At 41.7% G+C, this 23184-nt stretch overlaps 1 protein-coding gene across 1 annotated transcript in view; it reads left to right on the top strand.

The window, feature by feature from the left end:
- Positions 1-7117: 7117 nt before the first annotated feature.
- GLI2 (GLI family zinc finger 2) overlaps positions 7118-23184 on the top strand; it is a 255582-nt gene continuing 239515 nt past the window's right edge. The window contains exon 1 of the mRNA XM_026665471.2: positions 7118-7603. The gene's annotated coding sequence lies outside the window, so the exon portion shown is untranslated. The remainder of the gene's footprint in view (positions 7604-23184) is intronic.

Raw genomic sequence — 23184 nt, 5'->3', positions numbered from 1 at the left:
ACAAACCATGTTTAAGCAATCTTCTTATTCTCATTCTCCCACATTATGATTTAACTTTATAACTAGGCAAAAGCAGTATCCCTGCCCCATTCACAGCAGCCCAACAAACCATGGGAGGGAGTGAACATCAACAGCCATTTCAAATGAAGGAATGTATGCAACATTTATGTGGCCTGCAACTTGATTCATCAAAGCATCTCAAGGAGCAAAACGTAATAGATGTTTATTATGAAATGGCTACAGCACTTACATTTTGAAGTGAGCAAACCACTGAAGGTCATGGTTCCTGTGAGGCCTCTACTTAGTCACTGACCCAAGGAGCTCCTTGGCTTACTGAGTTGCTGAGGGAAATATAGTAATGGTAGCAGAAAACCAGAAGTGGGTGTGACTAAGCCCTGGCAAGAGTACGTGATTAATCTCCACAGTGGTGTTAAGAACAGCTATCAATTCTTCTCCATGCTGTTCAAAATAGGGAAAAATGGGCAGGAGAAACCACTTGTGGGTACAACAGATGAATCTGTGGATTTCTTTGTTCCTAAGCTGGCTAGGGTAGACACCAACTGGACAGAATCCACTGTGGTGAATGAGATATTTTATGTATTAATCTGGGGCTTTTCAGAGATTATCAAGTCTGAAGTAGTGGATAGACTTCTTTGTAGCTTAGTTTTTGCTGTCTATGGGTTTGATTGAGATATTTTCTGGCTCCTTGGGATGGATAAGTGGCTCCAGAAGACAGTCAATACTTCTTTGAGAGAAGAATGATGTCCTTTTGGCACAGTGGTTAGAATGTAGCATTGCAGGCAAACTCTGCCCACAGTCTGGAATTTGAACCTCTCCAGTTCAAGATTTCCTCAGCCTTCCATCCTTCTCAAATCAGTAAAATGAGGACCCACATTGTTGGGGGCAATATGCTGACATGGAAAACTGCCCAGAGAGTGTGTAAAGCATTATAGGGTTATGTAAGTCCTATTGCTATGAGCCATGGTGGTGCAGTGGTTAGAATGCAGTACTGCAGGCTACTTCTGCTGACTGCTGGCTACCTGTAGTTTGACAGTTCGAATCTCACCGGCTCAAGGTTGACTCAGCCTTCCATCCTTCTGAAGTCAGTAAAATGAGGACCCAGATTGTTGGGGGAAATATGCTGACTCTGTAAACTGCTTAGAGAGGGCTATAAAGCACTGCAAGTGGTATATGAGTCTAAGTGCTATTGCTATTATTAATGTGGCCTCTCCTGGAGAAGCCTCCTTTGGATCTAGCTGCTTTGATAAATTTTGCCCAGGCTCCAACTTTTCCAACTGTCACGAGACAGAAATGACACTTTTGCTGCAGTAGATTATCTTTGTTGGAACCTAAACAAAAGGCATGTATTCTTCTTGGTCCTGTTACATCTCCCTAATATATAATCATGATATCCTTCTGGATTACCTGGAGTAGTTGAGACTTGGAGACAGTATAAGTAGAGATAGCACTGAAGAAGAAATTCAACAGCCATTAGTTAAACATGAGTTTAGCCCTGAAAGGGAGGAGGGAACGCAAAAGGAAAAATAAACTTTCAGATTCAGGATAATGTCAGCCTTCCAGCAACCCTCCATTCCAAGCAATAACTCCGAGACAGGCATCTTTCAAAGGTTCCTTTATTTGGATAGTAACTGGCACATCTGTGGAATCCCGAATCTGAAAGTTTCGGGCTTCCTTGCAAAATTCAAAACTACAAATCCATCCCCCCTTAGCCATCATCACATCACATGGTCCAATCACCATCCGTCCTAAAGTAAGATTCCCATGTCATTACGCGCCACACTCAGTGACCTTGAACCAGCAAAATAATTTTATTTTGTCTAACTAGATATACTCAAATGAATTCCTCCCTCCCACTTTCTCAGGCTCAATTGTGGTAGCGTGGGAGCATCAAATCTCAACATGGCTTCCAAAGCTGACAAAATGTTTTCTTTTGTATAAGAGTGGGGAGAGAGAATCTCTGACAAGTTTTATTCAGTAGTTCTTAAAATATCTGTTTCCTGACCTGGTCCACCCTGAAAAGCTGTTACTGTTCTATGGTGGTCCTTCTACTACCTGAGTAGGCAGTTTTAATAATGATCCTGGAGGAAGTGCTCAAGTCCACGGGTCCTAAATGGTGGGGTGTCAAGAGCTGCAGTGCTTTCCCCTATGTTGTTCAATATCAGCATGAAATTGATGAAAGAGCTCATCCATCAATTTGGATTGAGGGTGTTGTCAATATGTCAATGACAATCAACTATATATCGCCGCCCTGGGTCAAGTCAGAGCGCCATGGAAATCTGGCTGTTGTACTTACTTGGTGCTCTGTAGTTCACTGCCCAGAATTCATAAGGATTGAGGCAGTCTAAAAATAATGTTAAACAAATAATTAAAGTTCTAAAATAAAACATTTTTTGGGTCTTTAATTGCTTACAAACCAAAACCTACCAGTTAATCTCAGGTATTTGGAGGCTGGTTTGATCACACAATGACTCTGTATTGCACCCCAATTTAAATGAAGTGACAAAGGGGTGGGAGAGGTATGCATGCCAAATCATTCATCTTTGGATGGGTTCAGGTGAAGATGTGACACTGAGGAGACACAATCATGTAGTAGAATTTACAGTTTAGTATGGTGATTCCCCATCACACTTCCAAATAATTCTATATCTTCCCATATCCATTCGGAATATACTCTTCATGATTTATATAATGTCTTGGTCCACATTGCAGTCTCAGCCTAGATTACTACCTAAGTAAGCAGATACAGATAACAACAGCACTTGGGCTTATATACTGCTTCACAATGCTTTACAGCCCCTCTCTAATAGGTTTACAGAGTCAGCCTATTGCCCCCAACAATCTGGGTCCTCATTTTATCCACCTCGGAGGGATGGAAGGCTGAGTCAACCTTGAGCCTAGTTAGATTCAAACTGCCAAATTGCAGTCAGCCAGCAGTCAGCAGAAGTAGCCTGTAGTACTGCACTCTAACCACTGCGCCACTGTGGCTCATATAGTTTGACTGAAGTTTATGCTGGAACAATTGCACATGCTGGTAACAAATGCATGTGCCCTGTTTGGACATTTCTACGTGGGTGAATATCACATCTACACTTCCAAACAAGGTCAGCCTGTTTGGACATTCCTCGGAGCAACCTTCTCCTTTCATGCATCCTCCACAATTTCCATCTGTGGCATGGTTTTCATTAGATCTTCCAGGATTTCAGCAAGCTTCTTTTGGAGACATTGTCCAAACCCATCCTTATGAGAAATAAGGTGTTGGAGGCCAATAGATCTGGAAGGGAAGGTTAATCTAACATTTATGTCTGTTGCATTACAGTAATTGTTCATCTCTACCATTTCTCCTTTTCATCTAAGAGTGATGAATCAGCTTATGTGTTTGGCCATCACACTGCTTCGGTATTCTTAAATTGGCTGCCACATGAGCTGGTTTTTGGTTATATAAACAGTCAAGCCAGAGCTGTTTCATGGGAAAGCAATGATGACAGGAGAAAGCAATGCTCAACAGTTGGAAGGACATCCACTCTCCATCAGTTATACAACAGTGTGAAGAGCTTCCCTCTCTTTTCTATCTTTGGGCAAGCACTGCACCACGGAAAGCCCCAGTAAAGAATTATTGAGATATCTGGACAGCATATACTAATGGAGATGTTTATTTCACATTGTTTCCTCTTTTAAGTAATGGTGAAGACTTGCTCTTGTTGAGAATGTTTCCTGGGAATCACAGAGAAGGGTTTGGCCATTGCCTTCTTTCAGGATGTGTTTTCAACCTCCTAAACTATCTGCAGCCTTGAGATTTCCTCATCTTCTTCCAACCAAGTTCTAATGGGGTCCAATCCTGCTTCATATTATTTATTTATTTAAAACATTTATTTAACTGCCTATTTTATACCAAACTCTGATGAATAGAATAGGCTTTATTTGGCCAAGTGTGATTAGACACATATGGCAGTCCTAACTATCTGTTGGAGTCCATTCCTGTCTTGTGGGTTGCGGTTACCAAACCACATATAGACATTTTATAGAAATACAAATGACAGACTCAATAATTCCTCTGTAAAACTGTATTAACAGCTGGGGCATTCTGAACTTCCTGAGCTGACTCAAGAAGAACATTCTTTGTTGTGCTTTTTAAAATGATGGTTCTAATCTTAGGGGTCCATTTCAAATCCTGGAAGATTATAGAACCTGAAAACTTGAAGGAGCCTACTGCTGATGCTGTGCCGTCAAATATAGTAAGAGGAGATAAAATACAAGACCTTCTCCTAAAATCCGCTCTAATCTCTTCATTAAGCATGTTTAGCTCCAGATGGTTCCTGTTGCAGCACAGGGCTAGTTGTTCAACCTCCCATCTACATGCAGACTCATCCTCATCTTGAATGAGACCAAGGACTGTTGTTATCATCTTCAAACATCAGTACTTTAACAGAGGCATCCCTAAAGATGCATTCATTGGCATAGAGAGAGAAGAGCAATGGAGAGAGCACCCAGTCTTGAGGGATGCCAGTGCTAATTGCCCATGTATTAGATGTAATCTAAGTAAACTAAAGCACTATTAATAAAACAATATAAAAACCTTATTAAAACTATTAAAACCATTCTCCTTGTGCCATATCCATGATCGGATGTTGCTGATCCTATTTTTTATCAACAGCCACACAAAAAAGTGCTGTTGAGTTTTGTTCTAACCAATTCCTTAGATTTTGAAGCCATGATGTTCTTCTGCCTGGACCTCATTTGCCTTCAATCTTTCCTTGGAGAAGTAAGCTGTATTTTTCTGGATGTTGCGTCACATGTCCAAAATATTCTAACTTTCACTTTTTTTATGGTTAAAACCAAACACATTAAAAACAAAAACCTGACCCCCAAGTTAAGCTGTTGACAGGCAATCACCTCATCCTAAACTAGCTTGGGGGAAAAGCCAAATCTTCAGTGCTTTTCAGAAGGCTTAAGAGAGCAGAGGCCTACTGAATTTCAGGGTGGAAAAGCTTTTTATGAGGCTGCTGGAATGCTTCCTATAGGGCTCCATAAGGTGGCAATATGTAAGGGAAAGGACTAGGTTTAGGAGCATGCCCATCCTATCTAATCTGGCAGGAGGGATAGATGTTCTTAGGAAAGGTGGTCCCACAGATAAGCTGGTCCTTTGCCATCTAGGGTTTAAAGGTAATAATAGAAGTATTCCATGGATAAACTTAGGGGCACCCATCATTGCACATGCCCGCCTGCCGCATTCTGGATCAGTTGTAGCTTCTGAGTAGTCTTTAAGGGCAACTCCATATAGAGCACATTACAGTAATCCAAACAAGAAGAGACCAAGGCATGAGCGACCATGAGCAAGACCTCCCAGTCCAGGAAAAGGGCAAATGGCATTCCAGACAAATGTGTGGAAAGCCTTTTTCCCCAGGCACGGTTGCGGTTGCACCGGCCCCTTGAGTAGCAGCCCTGAGTCTAAGGTGGACCTGTAAATTATGTATCAACATAGCCCAGGAGAGTATCGCCCTGCCCAGAGTCAAAGATGAAACATCATCTGGGCCAGGTGAGGGGGAAGGTGAAGCAAAAGGCCACAGCCCTCGTTTTGCCAAGGTTGAGTCAAAGCAGGTTCCTGACCATCCAGATTCTCACAGCTTCCAGGCACCCAGCCATGGAGAAATATAACTGGGTATCATCAGATGTTATTGGACCCCATACGGGATGGTTTTGTGTGGAAACTAAAAAGGAGAGGCCTTGAGGGTAGGTACCCCACATTGCACTGGCCTAGGACTCAACCAGTCCTCTCCTCCCAACCAGCCTCAGAGAAGTCCAGAAGGGCCCAAAAGGGTTGCTTCACCTCCATCCTGAACCCTCCAAAGGTCATTGACAAGAGCGACCAATGCTGTTTCGGTGGTGTGCCCTGGCTTGAACCCAGGTTGGCAAGGGACAGGATAACCCACTTACTGTGAAGTCAACCGATTTAAATATTAATAATTCAACTGTATAATGAGACAGAAATCTTTATTGATTGATGTATTTTTATTTATTAAGATGGCCCATTGCCAGCTGCATTTGGACCCATGGCAATTGACAAGGCCAAAACATCTGTTACGGGGAAGAAAAAAATTGATGTGTATTTGAACAGAAGAAGCTTCTTGGATGAGAAGTGAAATGTCTTCAAAAGAAAAACAAGGAAGGCCAGTTGCCTCTTGAAAAAGCACCTTTGGGACAACCATGACCTGGATGACTAAGAATCTCCATAGACATCTGCCTGGCAAGAACGTTTTGAGTGTCAACTTTTCCTATTCATTTCTCCCCTCAATTTACTAGCAAACTTAAAATAAAGGCACGCACAACTAACTCTTGAGGAGGCCATCAAACAAGGCCGTCTGGCAACTCTTCTAAGAAAAGAAGTTGCCACCGCTGGAACCCTTAACCCACAAAGGAAACTAGATCCCAACCAGGGCTTCAAACAGGGGTCCATGATCCCAAACCCACTCAAGCCAATCGGTGGGATTCAAGCACCTCCTTAAAGAACTTCTGGGGAGCTTCGTCGCCCGTGCCTCAGGAACGGCGTTTTGCTCGGCCGGCTCCCCGCGTGACCTGTGCGTTGGCCAAAGTTTGCGCGCGCCCGTGTCTGTGTGTGTGCGTGCGTGTGAGAGAGAGTGCGGGAGGGGGGAAAGAGGGAGAGGGGGAGACAGAGATCCGCTTCTGGGGGGAAAACCTCCTTGTTCTTGGAAGCGCAATTCGAGATGCTTAATTCCCGCTGCGCCGGCTCCTTTTTCCGCCTCTTTTCCACCCCCCCCCCCACCCCGCCACTCGCGGCACCTCCTTTCCTCCGGTATGCGAGGAAGGCCGGCCTCTCTGGAAGAGCTAATGGTGCAGTTGACTTCAGGGCGGGGAGGAGAAGGAGGAGCAGCCGCCGCGGATTAGAATGAAAACAGATCAGTCAATGGATTTGGGTTCCGGAGATCATCTGACTTGAGTTAACCAAGCCCCAAGTGGGTTTCAAAAGTTGGGAGAGAGAGAGAGAGAGAGAGAGAAAGAGACGGAGTTTCTTTTCTCCTCCCCTTTGGTTCGCCCCCTTTTCTTTTCTTGGTTTTCTTTTTCTTTTTTTTTTTTTGAACTTTCCTCAATTGGCGGCGGGCGAAAACAGAACTCTCCCCCTCTCCTCCTCCTCCTCCGTCTGCCTTAATTCTCCCCCGAGCGTGCGTGTATTGATGTCCTACGCAGGGATGATGGATGGCAGAAGGGCAGAAATACGCCAGCAACAGGGGCGCTCGACACTTTTTTAAACTCTCCCGGCCCCCCCTTTTTTTCCTCCTCTTTTTTCCCCCCCGGTGATCACCAATGAGCCTCAGAGCGGGAGAAAGAAGGGAAAAGAATCCGCGCGAGCGTCGGGAAGGGCCAGCGGCAGCAGCAGCAGCAGCAGACTTCGCCTTTCTTTAAAAAAAAAGAGGGGGGAAACAGAGCGACGGAGCACAAAAAAGGAAGCCCGGGCAGTTGAACCCCACTCGCTCTTCCGCGCCCCTGAAGTGGACGATGGGGAGCTGGGCACGCCGCCCTGCTCTGGAGCCGGAACAGCCGCTGGCCGCGTGAAAACTTCTCTTTAGGGGTAAAGTCGCAGAGCCGCTCGTGACTTTTTTTTTTTGGTGGGGGTGGGGAGGGAGGGTCCCCACTGTGGGCGTTTGGGCATTTCTCCTGGGGAGGGACTGGATGGGGACGCGGCTTCCCGAGCGGAGATTATTCCTCGGCTGCCTCCCGAGAGATCGTGGACGAGGGAGAAACACCCGTTTTCCCGCCTCCTCCTCTTCTCGGGTGGGTGTGACGGCCCTTAGGAGGGGGGAAAAGTTGGGGCAGGTCGCGCTTCCCCCCCACGCGCGGCCGCGCGCGCAAGGAAAAGGTTGCAGCGCGGAGAAAGAAGCGACTCCAAAAAACTTAACGGCCGCGCCTGGCTGCCCCGCAGCAGCCGAAAGAGAGCGAGCTAGCCAGCCGGGGACGAATGGGACAGAAGAGGGGAAAGTGGGGAGTGGGGGAGGGAGGTGAACTGGGGAGGCCTGATCCAGCCGTAATGTGAAGCCGAGGCGAAGGCAGAAGCCGACCTCCCGTCCCGCGGGGGAGCGGGGAGAAGTCTCCGCGGCTTCCGTCCTCTTGGCGGGCAGGTCGCCTTGAAACGGCCTCAGGTAGCGAGTCTGCCGGGTCCATTCGGTGACCCTCGGCTCCGTCTGCTCCCCTCTCTCCTCGTTGGTCCAATTTTGCAAGGGTTCAGCGGATTGGGGGTGGGGGAAGGGTCGTCCCGTACTTGGCCTGCCAGGCGTCTTCGGCGGCCCCCGGGGACTATATTTTCCGGATACTTTGGAGCGAGTTTTACAAGGATGCGTTTGCGTGCCTGTGTGAGTGTGTGCCGCTGCTTTGGGACGAAGCTGCTTCTCTGAAGTGCGTGCGGCGATCTAAAGGCGGCAACCTCGTGGCGCTGTGATGTAACAGCCTGACAGTCACTTGTTTTGCAATGCAAGGTTTATTTTTGTATCTTTCCAGAGGCAGAGAGAACGTGGCCGAAGTTCCTGTAGGGTTATTCCCTGGGGGGTGGGGGGAGGTTGGGAAGTGGGGGGAGAGGGAGGCGGGGAGAGAGAGAGAGAAAGACGAACCGACCGACCTACCGACGGATACGAGTTAACTCCGCGCACTCGTTTCCCAGCCACGATGTTTTCTTAACCTCAAACCCCCCCCCCACCTTTCCCCACCATCCCATCCTTCCCCGGTCCCCGAAGCTATCTTTCAGCAAGTATATTTGCGAAGGAATTTCAACCATCCACCTCTGCAACTTGATCCGCGTGTGTCTGGGAGCGGCGTGGAGCGAACTGGGCGCCAATCCTATTAAGAGTTTTGAAGAGCAAAGAGATTCATTCTCTCTCTCTCTTTCTCTCTCTCCCCCTCCCTTTCTCCCACCTGGGGGCTGAAAACAATTGCAAAGAGAAGGGACTCAACTCGTCAGGGTGCCCGTCTCCACCGCAAAACGCACCCCCGGGGCTCGATTGCTGTCATTTGCTGGGGTTTCCCAGTTAGAAATACCCAGTCCAGGCAGGAACTGCACACTTTTTGCCTCCAAGGGTTGCTCGAGGCGCTTGTTAGGCTTTATTTAACTAAAAGTCGGCCGAAACTGGAAACTCTTAGCGGTCAGCACCCGCAAAAGAATACGGTGAATAATAGCCAGGGGCCTCTTGTACCTTTTTTTCTCTAGAGAGCTGAGGTTTGGAGGCAGCTGTGGGCTTGTAAAGTTGTGTGAGGAGAGAGATGCTGAGAAGTTTTTGGGCTGGTTTAAGCCGGGAACATCTGGCAAAATAAGAGTTTAGTTTCTCTAAATTTATCGCATCTACACATGGCAGGAAACAAAAAACTTTTAAATACCTTTCATCATAAAGGCCACAAAACTAACTGTGTTGGACAAAGTTGAATAATAGAGAAAATAAAAATAAGCGAAGTTTTAAGTGGAAAGATTCTTCTGCACTTAAATGGGAAGTTAATTTTCTCTATGCGTAGTGTATATATACAGAAAGTATTCTGATAAACTACACTACTCTTTATCATTGGTTTTATGTCAGTTTACTCATCAGTAAGTCCAATATTTTTTTCCAAATGAGCATTTCTTTCTAACAAGTGTAAGAGACAGCAACATGGTAACAGTTCAGAATGTGTTTAACACAATAAAACTGAGTTTAGGTAAACTTTGGCAGTGCGCTCATTGCAGAATAGAGAAAGGAATCCCTAGCATAGATTGAAATCTATGAAGCTTTGTCTTTGAAATCCTTAACTACACACTTAGTTTACATATGTTTCTTTTATTTTATATGGTTTCTAAAATACTGGGTCTGGGTACATTTTTTTAGCTTTTGGTTTTGAAGTTCATGTATTATTGACTGCTACCAATAAAAAGAGCAATTGTAAAAATTACTCTCTTTTTTATGCAATTGGATCTCAGGGGATGGCCAAGAATTTTAAAGTAAACTTTCTCTTGCCTGCTGCATAAAATCGCATTTAAACAAATATTGTATTGGCATGTCCCTTGGACCCTGTGCCAAAAGGATAGAGTAAATAAACGCTAAAATCCAAAATATACAGAAAGGGGAAAAACTGATTTCTTGCAAAGCTGCATGGATCTCATCTGTTTGTTCTAGCACCCTTAGATTTAAGTGAATCCCTTTTTTGTGATTTTCTATGCACTAGGCTGAAGGTAAAGCAAATTTACTTACATCTCTCTCTCTCTCTCTCTCTCTCTGTGTGTGTGTGTGTGTGTGTGTGTGTAAAGCAAATCAAATCACTTTCCTTCACTTGGAAAATAATTTTTGACAGATATATTGGAGGTTTTCCTAGCTGCAAATGTTCATTGCATGTAGTTCACACACCAGTGTCCACTCTGTGTTTGTGTATGTGGTTTTCAAAGTTTGCCTGAAGTGATTTCCATTTTGCCCTGAGTGCTATGAAGTGGTGACAACACCTGCCTTTGACTTGTCCTCAAAATAAATGACAGCTACAATATAATATCTCATCCTCATCCGGTTATGGTCTTTTGTCTCATGCTTGCCTCTCAAGGAAATGACTTTCAGTGGAACTTTTTGTGGGACAATTAAACATAAGGCAACTTTCCAAAAATATTTCCAAGAAAATTGCAGAGTCTATATGTGTATAATCTTTCTAAAGTCTTACATAGACTGCCTGTAATTTTTAGAAGATAGAACTGCTTCTTCTATCTGATAATCACTGTTTTCTCTTGAGTGGCTTTTTTCATTCTGTGGTGTGGCTTTTCCAAAAGAGATAATCTTTGAAAATGCGGGTGTGGTGAAAGAATAATTTGATTCTGAATCCACTTGTAGACTTAAATGCATCACTTTGAAATGCCTAGAAATGTTAACTGCTCTGCAAAAGAAAATGTGTCCTCAAGAAGACTGGTTCCAATTTCCTTTTTATATCCTTTTTTAACATCCAGGAGGTGATATAGGTGGAGGTATCTCAGTATATATGTGATGTTTGCGTGCAGTTATGTTCATTTAAGAAATAAAGTGAAATATTCAGGCCCTTTCCTGTTGTTTTTCCTCTTTTCTCCTATTAGGTTGTCTTAGGTTAGGGTGATTAATTGATGCATGATACATCTAACAGTGCTAGTCTATATGCAGAAGTTTTGTTTTTGGAATTCTCATAAACTTGAAACAACATAGTATAAAGCTAGTGCAGGATGACAATACTGGAAAGGCAAGTTGAATAGTTACACACACACACACACACACACACACACACGCAAAAAAGGTAAAGAAGCGGACAGTGGAGGAATCATATTGTGGGTTTAGTGTAGTCTTTAAAACTATCTTGAAGTGCTGCAGCATAATGCTTTTTTTTTCTGAAGTATCATCTGTTGATCTTAAGTTTGTATGACATTCTGAGCATATGGGAATGAGTTTCAGCTTTATCATTCATTCATATTACTTTCCCACAAAGTAAAAAAAAAAATGTTGACTACATGGGCAATTCTCTGCCAAGTATTCATTGCATTGCATCTCAAGAAATACATCTGTGCAAAATGTAATGAACTTTTATTTTTTAAATTACTTGATTTGGGTATAACTTGCTGTGGTGGCTCCTCTAGTGTTATAGGACAGGGGAAGAGGCTGGAAGCGATGGTTAATTACAAAGCTTCCTTAGCCAGATTAATATATATCAAGAGTTTTCAGTTTTATTTTAGGGCATGGAATATCTTGGCTTTGGGGGGAAAAATAGCCTTAAACATATATACTTTTTAAGGGGCAATTCCTCCTACCAGAACAATCTCTTCCAGAGAAATCCAAAGCATTTGTAGAAGCTGAATAAATGTTGCTAAGCTTGCTCACTCAACTTCTGGTGGCCTACTGTAAGCCAGTTGTTTGCACTGTGTCCTGAAAGATACACAAATCCTTCAAGCTTTTTGTATTCTCAGAAGTGCCTTGTTCACAACAGAGTTTCCAGGACAGATTAGCAAAGAAAGCAAATGCAGCAAGCAGCTTTCCAAAACTCTCTCTGTGTATTTGTGTAGCAAATACCCAACCATTGCTTTCCTTAGAGTGAACACACTTCACCATCTTACCAAAAGATTTTTGAAGGAGTAGGTTAAAAAAAAAAGAGAGCTTATTTTGAATGCCCCTTCTTTTAAAATGTGGTTATTATCTAATTATGGCTCCAAGCCTTCTCTGACACTTACTGGGCTGTGAATGTTTGCTTGTAAGCTGCACGGTTTGGCTATCTGAATTTTTGTGAATGAAGTAGATTGCTTTGTGTTAATTTGCTTGAAAAGTGTTTGACATATCCTCAACATCAGGCTGACTACGGAAAAGAATTGGACTTTATTTGTTAACATTTTGAAGGTAAACCTTTTAGGGTCAATTACTTCTTTAACACACAAAGCCATAAAGACAACAAAAATCTTACTTAAAAACGGCTATCATATGTACTTACTCGATACTTGCACTTAAAGATAAAATACAGAAGGAGATAAGTAATTTGGAATATTCCATAAAGTGAGTCACTCTAAGGATAGGGTAGCCACAGCAATGACTCTCATTGTACTTGAAGATTATATATTTTATCCAGGAGTTTTATGGAGGCAAAACTGAGTGAAACCATTTATTTAAACCCTGAATAATGTTTATGAAATTTAGTTTCTAGTGACCTTGGCTATCCAGAATAACAGGGCCAGAACTCACAGAGATTTATAGAAACACAGAATAGTTTCCCCTTGAAATTCTATTACAAAGTATTGTTGTTCTTGTTATTATTATTATTATTATTACTATTATTACTTAGTTCCATTCAGTGTTTGAATGAAATAAGACAGGCTAAAATTCTGGACGCTGATTTTCTGTTCCTTCCTTTTCAGCCTTCATTTCTCTCATCTGAAAGGCTTTTAAAAGAAACCTTACCCTGATTGAAGACTTTTTCTGCCCTTTTGCTGCTAAAAAGAGTAGGTGGGAACAGAACCCACATTAATTTTGTGCATGGGGGAGGTTAAGCTTTAAGCAGGCTCTGAAGTTTTGGGTTAACTTGAATAGGTTAATGTATTTTTTTTTTTAAAAAAAAAGGAGAAAAAAGAACACACATTGGTGGGAAGTGTGTTTTAACTCTGAGTGCCCGATCGCATCCATTAGCATAAGAAAACCAGTTTTAGTGCATTTACTATTGTATTGACTGAGGAGTTCCAACAGTCAGGAGGAGAAAGAAAGTGAAAAGCTGTAAAGAAATGATGGCCTATTCAAATTCTTCAGCAGCCCAAAGCTCTGGTCATCTGGCTCTGAAATCAGGATCTCCCTTTTATCTCCCCCTCTTGCCTTTCTCTTGCCTTTTTCACACGTTCGCTTTTGTCAGGGTTTATTGATCATGTTTTTTTCTTCTCTGCAAATCTGTGGAAAATTTAATGAACCAAAAACAACAGCGAAATCAAAGGAACTTTTAGCACTAGGTTGAATTCTGCCTTCCCCTCCGGGCGCCCCTTCCCACCTTTTCGCCAAAGAGACTCTCTCCCCCCCCCTCATTGTGTCTTCTACTGTAAGACATACAGTAGAAAGTGCAGGAAACAGCTGTGCTCCTAACGGTTCAGAGGGAGAAAGTTTGTGTAATGTGCGTGACTGGACAGAAAGCCCAATTATCAATGCTTTTCTCCCTCTTTTCATACCTTTGTGAGGGTCAGATGCAAGGCTCTTGGCTGCTCACAGGATAGCTTATGATAAAGTATTTCCTTTCAGTAGAAACGAAGCCCATTAATTGCCTGGCATTTAACCCCACCCCCACCCCCAGTTGCAATGATTGCTGATTACTAGTCCTTATTTACAGCCCCAATTGTTTTAGGGCCCTGATCTTTTCACATTCCACATCTGCCTTGCCTCCGCGCTGCCTTGGCGTGTTTTATGATGCAAATGTTTTTGTCAACTTGCAAATAGTTTCAGTATCTGGATGATCTCGGGTGGTGCGGTTGAAATGCAGTTCTTTTCCTTCCCAGTTGGACTCGAACCCTATAATTAAATTGGGCTTCCAGACCAATTATGCTTCTAGGTTTTTTTTCCAAGCAACTTATGTGTATGTAGTGGGGGGGGAAGAGGGGGAATCATTTGAACTGTTCCCTCTTTATGATTCAGTCATACTTGATTTCTAAGACAGTGAACAGTAGTTATTTTTAAGTCTCCTGTTTTATTTCTTTTGTGTGCCTGTCTGGCAGGGAAACTGAATTTAACACAAGATGCTTATCTTCTATTAGCTTCAGATAACTTCTCCCAAATAACCACATTTTCTCATTGGCCTGTGGATACCTTTGTAGGACAAAGTACTTTACAAGCAATCTTTTACTTGATTCCCCCCAATAACTTGTGGCTGCTTGTTAAATTGTTATTATGCTTAGCCAAATTTGCTGACTGTCCCAGAGAAAGCTGATGAATATATGAAAATGGATGTGTGTTGTGTATGCGCGCTCGTGTGCACACACACACACTTTCTGGTAGCAATTTGGTGAATGGTGATGGTCACATTTGCTGCCTGTTAACCATGGCCACTGAACTTCTTACATGCTTTTTCTGTCCTCAGCAATTTGCATGGGATTTTTACATTCACATGCCATCAAGTCTTTAACATGATAAAACAATAGTTTTATTCTTTTTTTTTAATGGAAAACTAAGGCTGCCTATTAGCGGAAAATGCAATCAAGAAATAGCTTATCTTCAATTATCATTTTCTGGAGATAGATGAAAGGAATTGTCTAAGGCAGCATGAAGTTTGTTTCCTTGATATTTTAAAAAGATTCTCTGAGGAAGTTAAGGAAAATTTTTTGGATCAGCCTGACTAGCTGGGCACAGTACTCAGGAAAGAAAAAGAGGCTCAGCTGAATGACAGAATATGTGTTCTCTTCGCTGAAATTTCTGGATTAATCTGGCATGTGTATTAAATGGAATTCTGAAAATAGATATTGCAGATAACTGATATTAAAGAAGTTCCAATGTATACAACATTCACCATATCAGAAGTAAAAAAGCATCCTTTTAGTTGTTTTCTGGTGACAATGCAGACAAGTCCACGTAGCTATAATGGCCATCATCTTCGATATTTTTGCAGCTTCTCAGACTAGCACATTATCTTAGTATTTCCTGGTTGTCTCACACCCAAAGATGGTTAACAAATAATCATCAATGTTAGTTTGCCTCAGCAGATTGTGCTTATTACAGTATCAGAGATGCTTTGGTTTTTGGCTTTTTAATGCATGTCTAGACTACCATAATGTTCTATCAAGTTTCCCCCCCCAGTTTTTTATTTATGGTACATCGTGCCAGGTAGAAAGAAAACGGAGTAGGCAATTATATATCAGTAAAGGAATGTACATTCTTAGATTTTACAAGTAGGTATCAGAGTGCCTTTGTAGGCGCAACCAGTTTTTATGTAAGCCAGTTTGCCTTTGAATGCCGAGGTGTTTTTTATTTCTATCAGGATGAATTATTTGAATAGTTCCCCCATCAAATAATTATTTACATCCATCATGCAGCTATCGAAAATTGGTCTTCATTCAGGGTTGTAGTCAGGAACATTGGCTACCTCATGCATATGTTTGACACTGCATAAACCTGTAAGTCAACCTTCTCCAGCTTTGGGGTGCATGCATTTGTTTGACACTGCATAAACCTGTAAGTCAACCTTCTCCAGCTTTGGGGTGTCCTCCCACAAAGACTAGACCCACGGCAAGCAGAATTCTCAAACAGCATGGCACATCTGCAAAAAGAAGTCCAGCTACACATTCAGTCATCTGATCGGGGAATACTGACAGAATCTGCACAGAGTGATGCTCGGTTGTGGCACCCCAAAACCATGGGGCTTGGAGATCAGTTGCTTACATGATTTATTTCTAAAGTTCAAGACTACTTAAGAAGGCTGGTCAGCCAGTCACCCATCCAAATGCTGGCCAACTTGTAACCTATTTTGTTTAACATTTAGAGACTGTTTCATGAAGGGACTTTCCCATGTTCCATCCATTTAGTTACCGAATACAGAGCAGGGAACAGTTTTGGACTCATTGTCCAGTTGATGGTGGGCCTCCATTTGGCCATATTAGAGTATGGTAACTATATTATATAGGCATTAGGCCATGGATGCAGTTCCACTGCACATTTGACATTCATTGAAATCATGAGGATTTAAATGAGCAATAGCAACAAACCCAGAATTGGAACTGAACTCTCTGTGCTGAAATGAGATATAAAGGGAATTGTCAAATTACAACCATTCATTTATGGTGGCATTGAAAAAAGTGACTTATGACTGATGGTTGCACTTATAGTGGTTGCAGCACCCCAGATCAAAATTCAGATGTTGGGCAACCTCCATGTATTCACAACTGTTCCAATGTCCTGTGGTCACATAATCCCACCAAAACAAATTCCTTGTGTGTCCAATCACACTTAGCCAATAAAGAATTTCTATTCTATTCTATTCTATTCTATTCTATTCTATTCTATTCTATTCTATTCTATTCTATTCTATTCTATTCTATTCTTTGTGACCTTCCCAGCTGGCTCCCATCAAGCAAAGTCATTGGGAGGAAGCCGGATTCATGTAAGGATTGCGTGATTCACTTTATAACTGCAGCAAAAAAAAAGTTTGTAAAATTGGGCACTGCTGACTTAATGGCTATGTCAGTCAGCCCCAATTGCAGTCATGAGTCGAGGAGTTCCTTTATCTTGCTTTTTCCAAATTAAATATTCCTCGCCTTCCTCCTCTCTCCAAGAAGCGAAAGGAAAACTTTCAGTAACATTGATATAGTTTTTTTCTTGCTTTGTGCTGACTTGCTGAGGTTATCTTAGAGCTCTCTCCCATTTTTCTTTTAATCTATTGGTAGAGAAAGGGTATGTGGGATCTGTTGATTAAGGAAAGATCTGTTAAAAGAACATCAGGTCTATAAGACATAAGATTCTTTTTCAGAGGCATTCTCAATAAGGGCCCTTTGTGACTTTAGAGGACAATAGAATAAAGTCAGGCAGGAGCTTCTGGGCTGCATCTCAGAAGGGCCCTGAAGTACACTTGTGTTAAGTTGAATTGATGGAGATTTAATAGCTGTTAGTGGCTCTGAATGGTAATGATTTTCTTGAGTATCTTCACTACAGCTTGACATTAATAACCGTTGGATGTGTAAACAGGAATCAGACATGTGATTTACTTCCAGAGAAGCATTTTGCCCACCCTCCTTTTTAATAATTTAGTTATTTTGATGCTTAAAAATAAGCAAGCAAGCAAGCAAGCAAACAAACCCCTTTGGGTTTTAGAGGCACATATATCTTGCTAGTTTAATTTTGTTCTCCAGAGGATTTTTCCCCCCCTTTCTTTTCAGTATAAATCAAATCATTATATTGCTGGGTGTGATGAATTTGTTTTAGATGCCATTATGAATTAGGGTTATGCTAATAGCAGCTATGTAAGTCTCATAATTTATTTAATAATGTGTTTCTGTATTTGAGCCCATTTCCTGTATTATTGATTGTGAACATGCATGATGATGATGATGATGAAGATGATGATTGACTATTTGCTATTTGAGCACATCTTGGTTGTTGTAGATCACGGGTGCCAAACTTGATCGTGTCACATGACGTATTGTGACGTGTTTTTCCTTTGAAGAGCTGGGGTGGGCGTGGCCTGCATGTGACACATCTGGCTGCAGGCCATCAGTTTGACACCCCTGTTGTAGATTAAGACATTTCAGTGAATTTTCCAATTTGGGGACATAAGATTTTAAGAAAGAGTGAGGGGAAAAAAATCTGGGATTATTTGAAGTAATATCAGCAAACTTGCCTTGTGTACCATTTCAAACTTCTTTTGTATGTGAGTTGTGTAGATATCAAATTCATATCATTTATATATGTACATGTGAGGCAAACAACAATATTTTTTTTGAACAAGGTTTCTGGGGAAAAAAAGAGGAAGAAACAACGAGATTAAGGAACCCATCATAGAAGAGAATATTTGTAGCCTGGGGTTAAACTGTTTGGTCCTTGGTGCTTTCTGAGCTGGGTGGTTTTGTTGCAGATGTTTCATTACCAAACTAGGCAACATCATCAGTGCACAAAGCAGTGTTTTGATGAAAACCACCAAGTTCAGAAAGCACCAAAGACCTCACAATGCATCACAGAGTGCATGATTGAATGGACATTGCCATATTGGGGGGAAGGATCCAAACTCTTAATGTAGATTGCTGCTAAATGTTTGTTTGCCGTGTTGGGACTGTCAGGGAAATGGAAGGCAATGTTTACTCAGAAGAAAGATTAATGGTTTATAGGGAATATGTTGGTTTATGGGGATGTCCTATGTGAAAGATTAATTTTTCCTTCATTTTGTATGTAGTTGAAACCCCCACTTGCTAGGGTGGAAAAAAGAAGCACTCTGGATGAATATAGAGGGTTTGGGGCTATTTTGTTTAGGGCTAATACACAATGTGTACTAAATGTACACATAATTTGTGGATTGTTGTTCATTGGAGAATGTCTGTATTAATCATACCTACAGGTTTTTCCTTGTTTTCACTCAAAGGTTAAAGAATGAGAAGGACAAATGACACATAAATATAGCTCAAATTGCTGAATATGAGGGTAATTTTTAGCTTTGCTTTTCAAAAATAGAAGTCTTGTGAATCAGATAATTGACAGTCCTTCAGTCTGTCATTTTTCTCCTCAAAAACAGAAACAAAGCACCCTGGTTTGATACATTGGTTATGTTTGGGTTTATGATCATCAGTTTTGCCTTTGATAGCTCAGTGGCCTAAGGATCAAGGTTTAAAGCCTGGTTTTTACTACCCCAAATGCTGTGCCCCTTATGAAATATATTCTGCCTATTAAAAACTTGTGCTAAAGTTAAGAGTCTAAGAAAAGGTTGACTTCAAGCAGGAGAAAAGCACAGACCCATCAGAAAAATACAGCTGAAACTCAAAAAATTAGAATATCATGCAAAAGTTCATTTATTTCAGTAATGCAACTCAAAACTAATATATGAGATAGACTCATTACATGCAAAACAAGATAGTTCAAGCCGTGATGTGTCATAATTCAGATGATTATGGCTTACAGCTCATGAAAATCCCAAATCCACAATCTCAGAAAATTAGAATATTGTGAAAAGGTTCAATATTCTAGGCTCAAAGTGTCCCACTCTAATCAGCTAATTAAGCCATAACACCTGCAAAGGGTTCCTGAGCCTTTAAATGGTCTCTTAGTCTGGTTCAGTAGGAATCACAATCATGGGAAAGACTGCTGACCTGACAGTTGTGCAGAAAACCATCATTGACACCCTCCAAAAGGAGGGAAAGCCTCAAAAGGTAATTGCAAAAGAAGTTGGATGTTCCCAAAGTGCTGTATCAAAGCACATTAATAGTAAGTTATGTGGAAGGGAAAAGTGTGGAAGAAAAAGGTGCCCAAGCAGCAGGGAAGACCACAGCCTGGAGAGGATTGCCAAAAAAAGGCCATTCAAAAGTGTTGGGGACTTTCACAAGGAGTGGACTGAGACTGGAGTCAGTGCATCAAGAGCCACCACACACAGACGGATCCTGGACATGGGCTTCAAATGTCGTATTCCTCTTGTCAAGCTACTCCTGAACAACAAACAACGTCAGAAGCGTCTTACCTGGGCTAAAGAAAAACAGAACTGGTCTGTTGCTCAGTGGTCCAAAGTCCTCTTTTCTGATGAGAGCAACTTTTGCATCTCATTTGGAAACCAAGGACCCAGAGTCTGGAGGAAGAATGGAGAGGCAAACAGTGCAAGATGCTTGAAGTCTAGTGTGAAGTTTCCACAGTCTGTGTTGATTTGGGGAGCCATGTCATCTGCTGGTGTTGGTCCACTGTGCTTCATTAAGTCCAGGGTCAACGCAGCCGTCTACCAGGAGATTTTGGAGCACTTCATGCTTCCTTCGGCAGATGAGCTTTATGAGAATGCGGACTTCATTTTCCAGCAGGACCTGGTACCTGCCCACACTGCCAAAAGCACCAAAACCTGGTTCAATGACCATGGGATTACTGTGCTTGATTGGCCAGCAAACTCGCCTGAACTGAACCCCATAGAGAATCTATGGGGCATTGCCAAAAGAAAGATGAGAGACATGAGACTGAACAATGCAGAAGAGCTGAAGGCCGCTATTGAAGGATCCTGGTCTTCCATAACACCTCAGCAGTGCCACAGGCTGATAGCTTCCATGCCACGCCGCATTGAGGCAGTAATTGCTACAAAAAGGGCCCAAATCAAGTACTGAGTACATATGCCTGCTTCTACTTTTCAGAGGTCCAATATTATTCTATGTACAATCCTTGTTTTATTGATTGCATGTAATCTAATTTTCTGAGATTGTGGATTTGGGGTTTTCATGAGCTGTAAGCCATAACCATCTCAATTATGACACATCACGGCTTGAACTATCTTGCTTTGCATGTAATGACTCTATCTCATATTAGTTTCACCTTTAGTTTACTGAAATTAATGAATTTTTTGCACTATATTCTAATTTTTCGAGTTTCACCTGTAATCTCTGAAATGAATCCCATGCATCATATGAGTGACGTGTATGAAGAATTTGTACAGAACTAACTCCTTTGATTCAGACATGCTGTAAACTCACCAGAATTGGGTGTATGGGATTATGAATCATAAATATATCTACATTGCTGGATTTGGAAGAGGCAGTACTGATGGAATGTAGGTGATACAGGACTTATTGGACAGAATAGGATGGCTTCTCATGAGAGATACAAGTTGCACCAGCATATCCTTAATACTTGATACAAAAGATTTAAAAAAAATCATACAGACCTGTCTCTGAGGAAGTGGCATTGCATTATTGGAAGTTTGCCATAGTGTGTGATTATGCACACTATTTTTAAAAAGCTGGCCAGTCCTAAATGGGACAAATTTTGCTTATTGATTGACCTGAATTTCTCCTTGTTCTTTATGATCATGCAGCACTATAACTCTATGGTTTTGAAATCCACTGTTTTGCAGATTTTATTATAGCTTCATGTTCTCCCCACACCAATCATCCCTCAAGATATTGGGGCTTTTGACTTCTACCCCTTCACCTGAAGAGATGACTTCATAGAGTAGAATCTCTAGCTAAGTGTCATTACTTGCAGAATTAAAAGCTGGGCCTCCTGTACTTTATCGGCACACTAAAATTGCCCATCATTCAGAACATTTACTGTTATGTTACTCTTGCTCTATGCAGGCCAGATTGCTCTCAGTTCTAGGTGCAAAAATTCAAACAAAGTGCAGTGCTCACGGTGCAGCTTTCATTGGCCATTTACTTCTGGTGTTCCATTTTCTTTGTTCCCTTTTACCATTAGTAGCATAAAACGTAACACGTAAGAGCTACAGAAGCTCAAATATTCTGTGTTGTCTGGCAGGTCTGCCTGGCAGTTATTCTGTTTGAAGATCTCAGTGCTGTCTATAGCTTGCATAGCATCCTCCATTTTATTGTTAGCTACTCACATGACTATAGCTTTTATCCCCATTGAATTCTTCTCTAAAATTCTATTGTTTTTTTCTGCTGGTTGGGAAAAGAATCTTAAAAAGCTCACACTCTAAGAAATGGAAAAATGTTTCCTTGCCTAAAAGGAGTTTTGCAATTTTCAGAGATGCAGAATGCCATGGGTTCATCTGAGGATGGCTCCTTCATAGATCCAGTGATCCCACTGAGATCTCTATCCAACACAACCCTACTGGTATGGCTTTTGACTTCTGGAGCAATTTGCTGCCTGCCTGCCTATGAGTAACCATTTTTAGTCTTTGAGCCTTTTCTTGGTTGTTGATGACCCAGAATATGTTATAAAATATCACAATGAGCTTAATTTATTACATACTGTTAATAATGTTTGAGTCTAAGATGACATGCCAATATGACTTTAATATGATGTGGAACATGTGAGGCCATGCATGTTGCACCTGCCAGGAACACCTTAATGCAGGGTGTCTTCCAAGATCTGCCATAGGCACCCAAGGAATAATGTGGCTGCTTTAAAGTGTTCTGAACATGTGCTATGTACATAATATATATGGTCTGAATCACTGTTGCTCTTTGAACTTAGTTCCATTTGAGTTATTAACTGCATCACTATAAACATAGTCCTGTGATTATCCCAAGACTTACCCAGCATAGGTATTAAAGAAATACATAGGACCATAGCTGGGCCAATAATGAGGAAGCAGGACTATTGTCTTTGGGCTGCCAAAAATCTGGACAACCAACAGATGGCATCAAAGAGCTGTAGAAAGCTATTTCTGTGCTGCTGTCTCATATTGGTACTCTTGATCTGGAAGTGCCAATGAGCTTTTAACCTATAATTGAATAATTATTTTGCCTCCGTGTGCCTTTATTTTGTAAGAGAACCAGTAAGATAATACATTTTCCTGTATTTTTCATGTGTGCTATTGAAAAAATGTCTGTATTTGATGAAATACGCATTAGTGCACCTCGTACCAGTGGAGAATGCAGATTAGAATATTCTAAGAAATAACTTCATGATTTGTAATAGAATTCCACTCATAATTAAAGTATTTGCTGTACAGACATTAAACTGCTGACGTTTAGATGTTTTGGAATGAAGGAGGAATGGAGTTTTGAATGATAGAACTTAACGGTTTTGGTTCTGATAAATAGCTTCCTGCCTCAGTATGACTGTTATTTATGCATCTCATTCCCTGTCCAGCTGAGTGTTGTACCTCTGATTTGAGCCAGTCTTTTTTTCTATCGGGTTTCAAGCTGATTAAAATAGGAGTTGCAGTTGTTCCACTCTGAATCAGAGCCTTTCCTCTTTTTGTCCAACATTTGTCACATTGGTTGGCTCTAAAGCCCAAATCAGAACATGAGCACAATATAGTTCCTATATTTATGTACCCTGGCAACCGATACATTTTCCCCACTTCTGTTTAATTGTGTCTGATTCTTGGAGAGGGCTGGACAAATTGTTGCAATTTTGTTGGCAAGATTTCAGAAGTAGTTTGCCATTGCCTCCTTCCTAGGGCTGAGCTAAAGTGATTGGCTCAAGATCACTCAGCTGCTTTTAATATGGAATTAGAACTCAAGTCTCCCAGTTTTTAGCCTGATGCCATAACCACTACACCAAACTGACTCTCCAACTAATCCATAAAGACAATTCCTTAGAAGGTCTGCAT

Source organism: Notechis scutatus, chromosome 1 (assembly GCF_049901735.1).
Source record: "Notechis scutatus isolate UNSWTSFEM ecotype Mainland chromosome 1, rNotScu1.2, whole genome shotgun sequence".
NCBI classification, from domain to species: Eukaryota; Metazoa; Chordata; class Lepidosauria; order Squamata; family Elapidae; genus Notechis; species Notechis scutatus.
The sequence above is the reverse complement of the archived record's forward strand: the minus strand, read 5'-3'. Positions and strand labels throughout refer to the sequence as shown.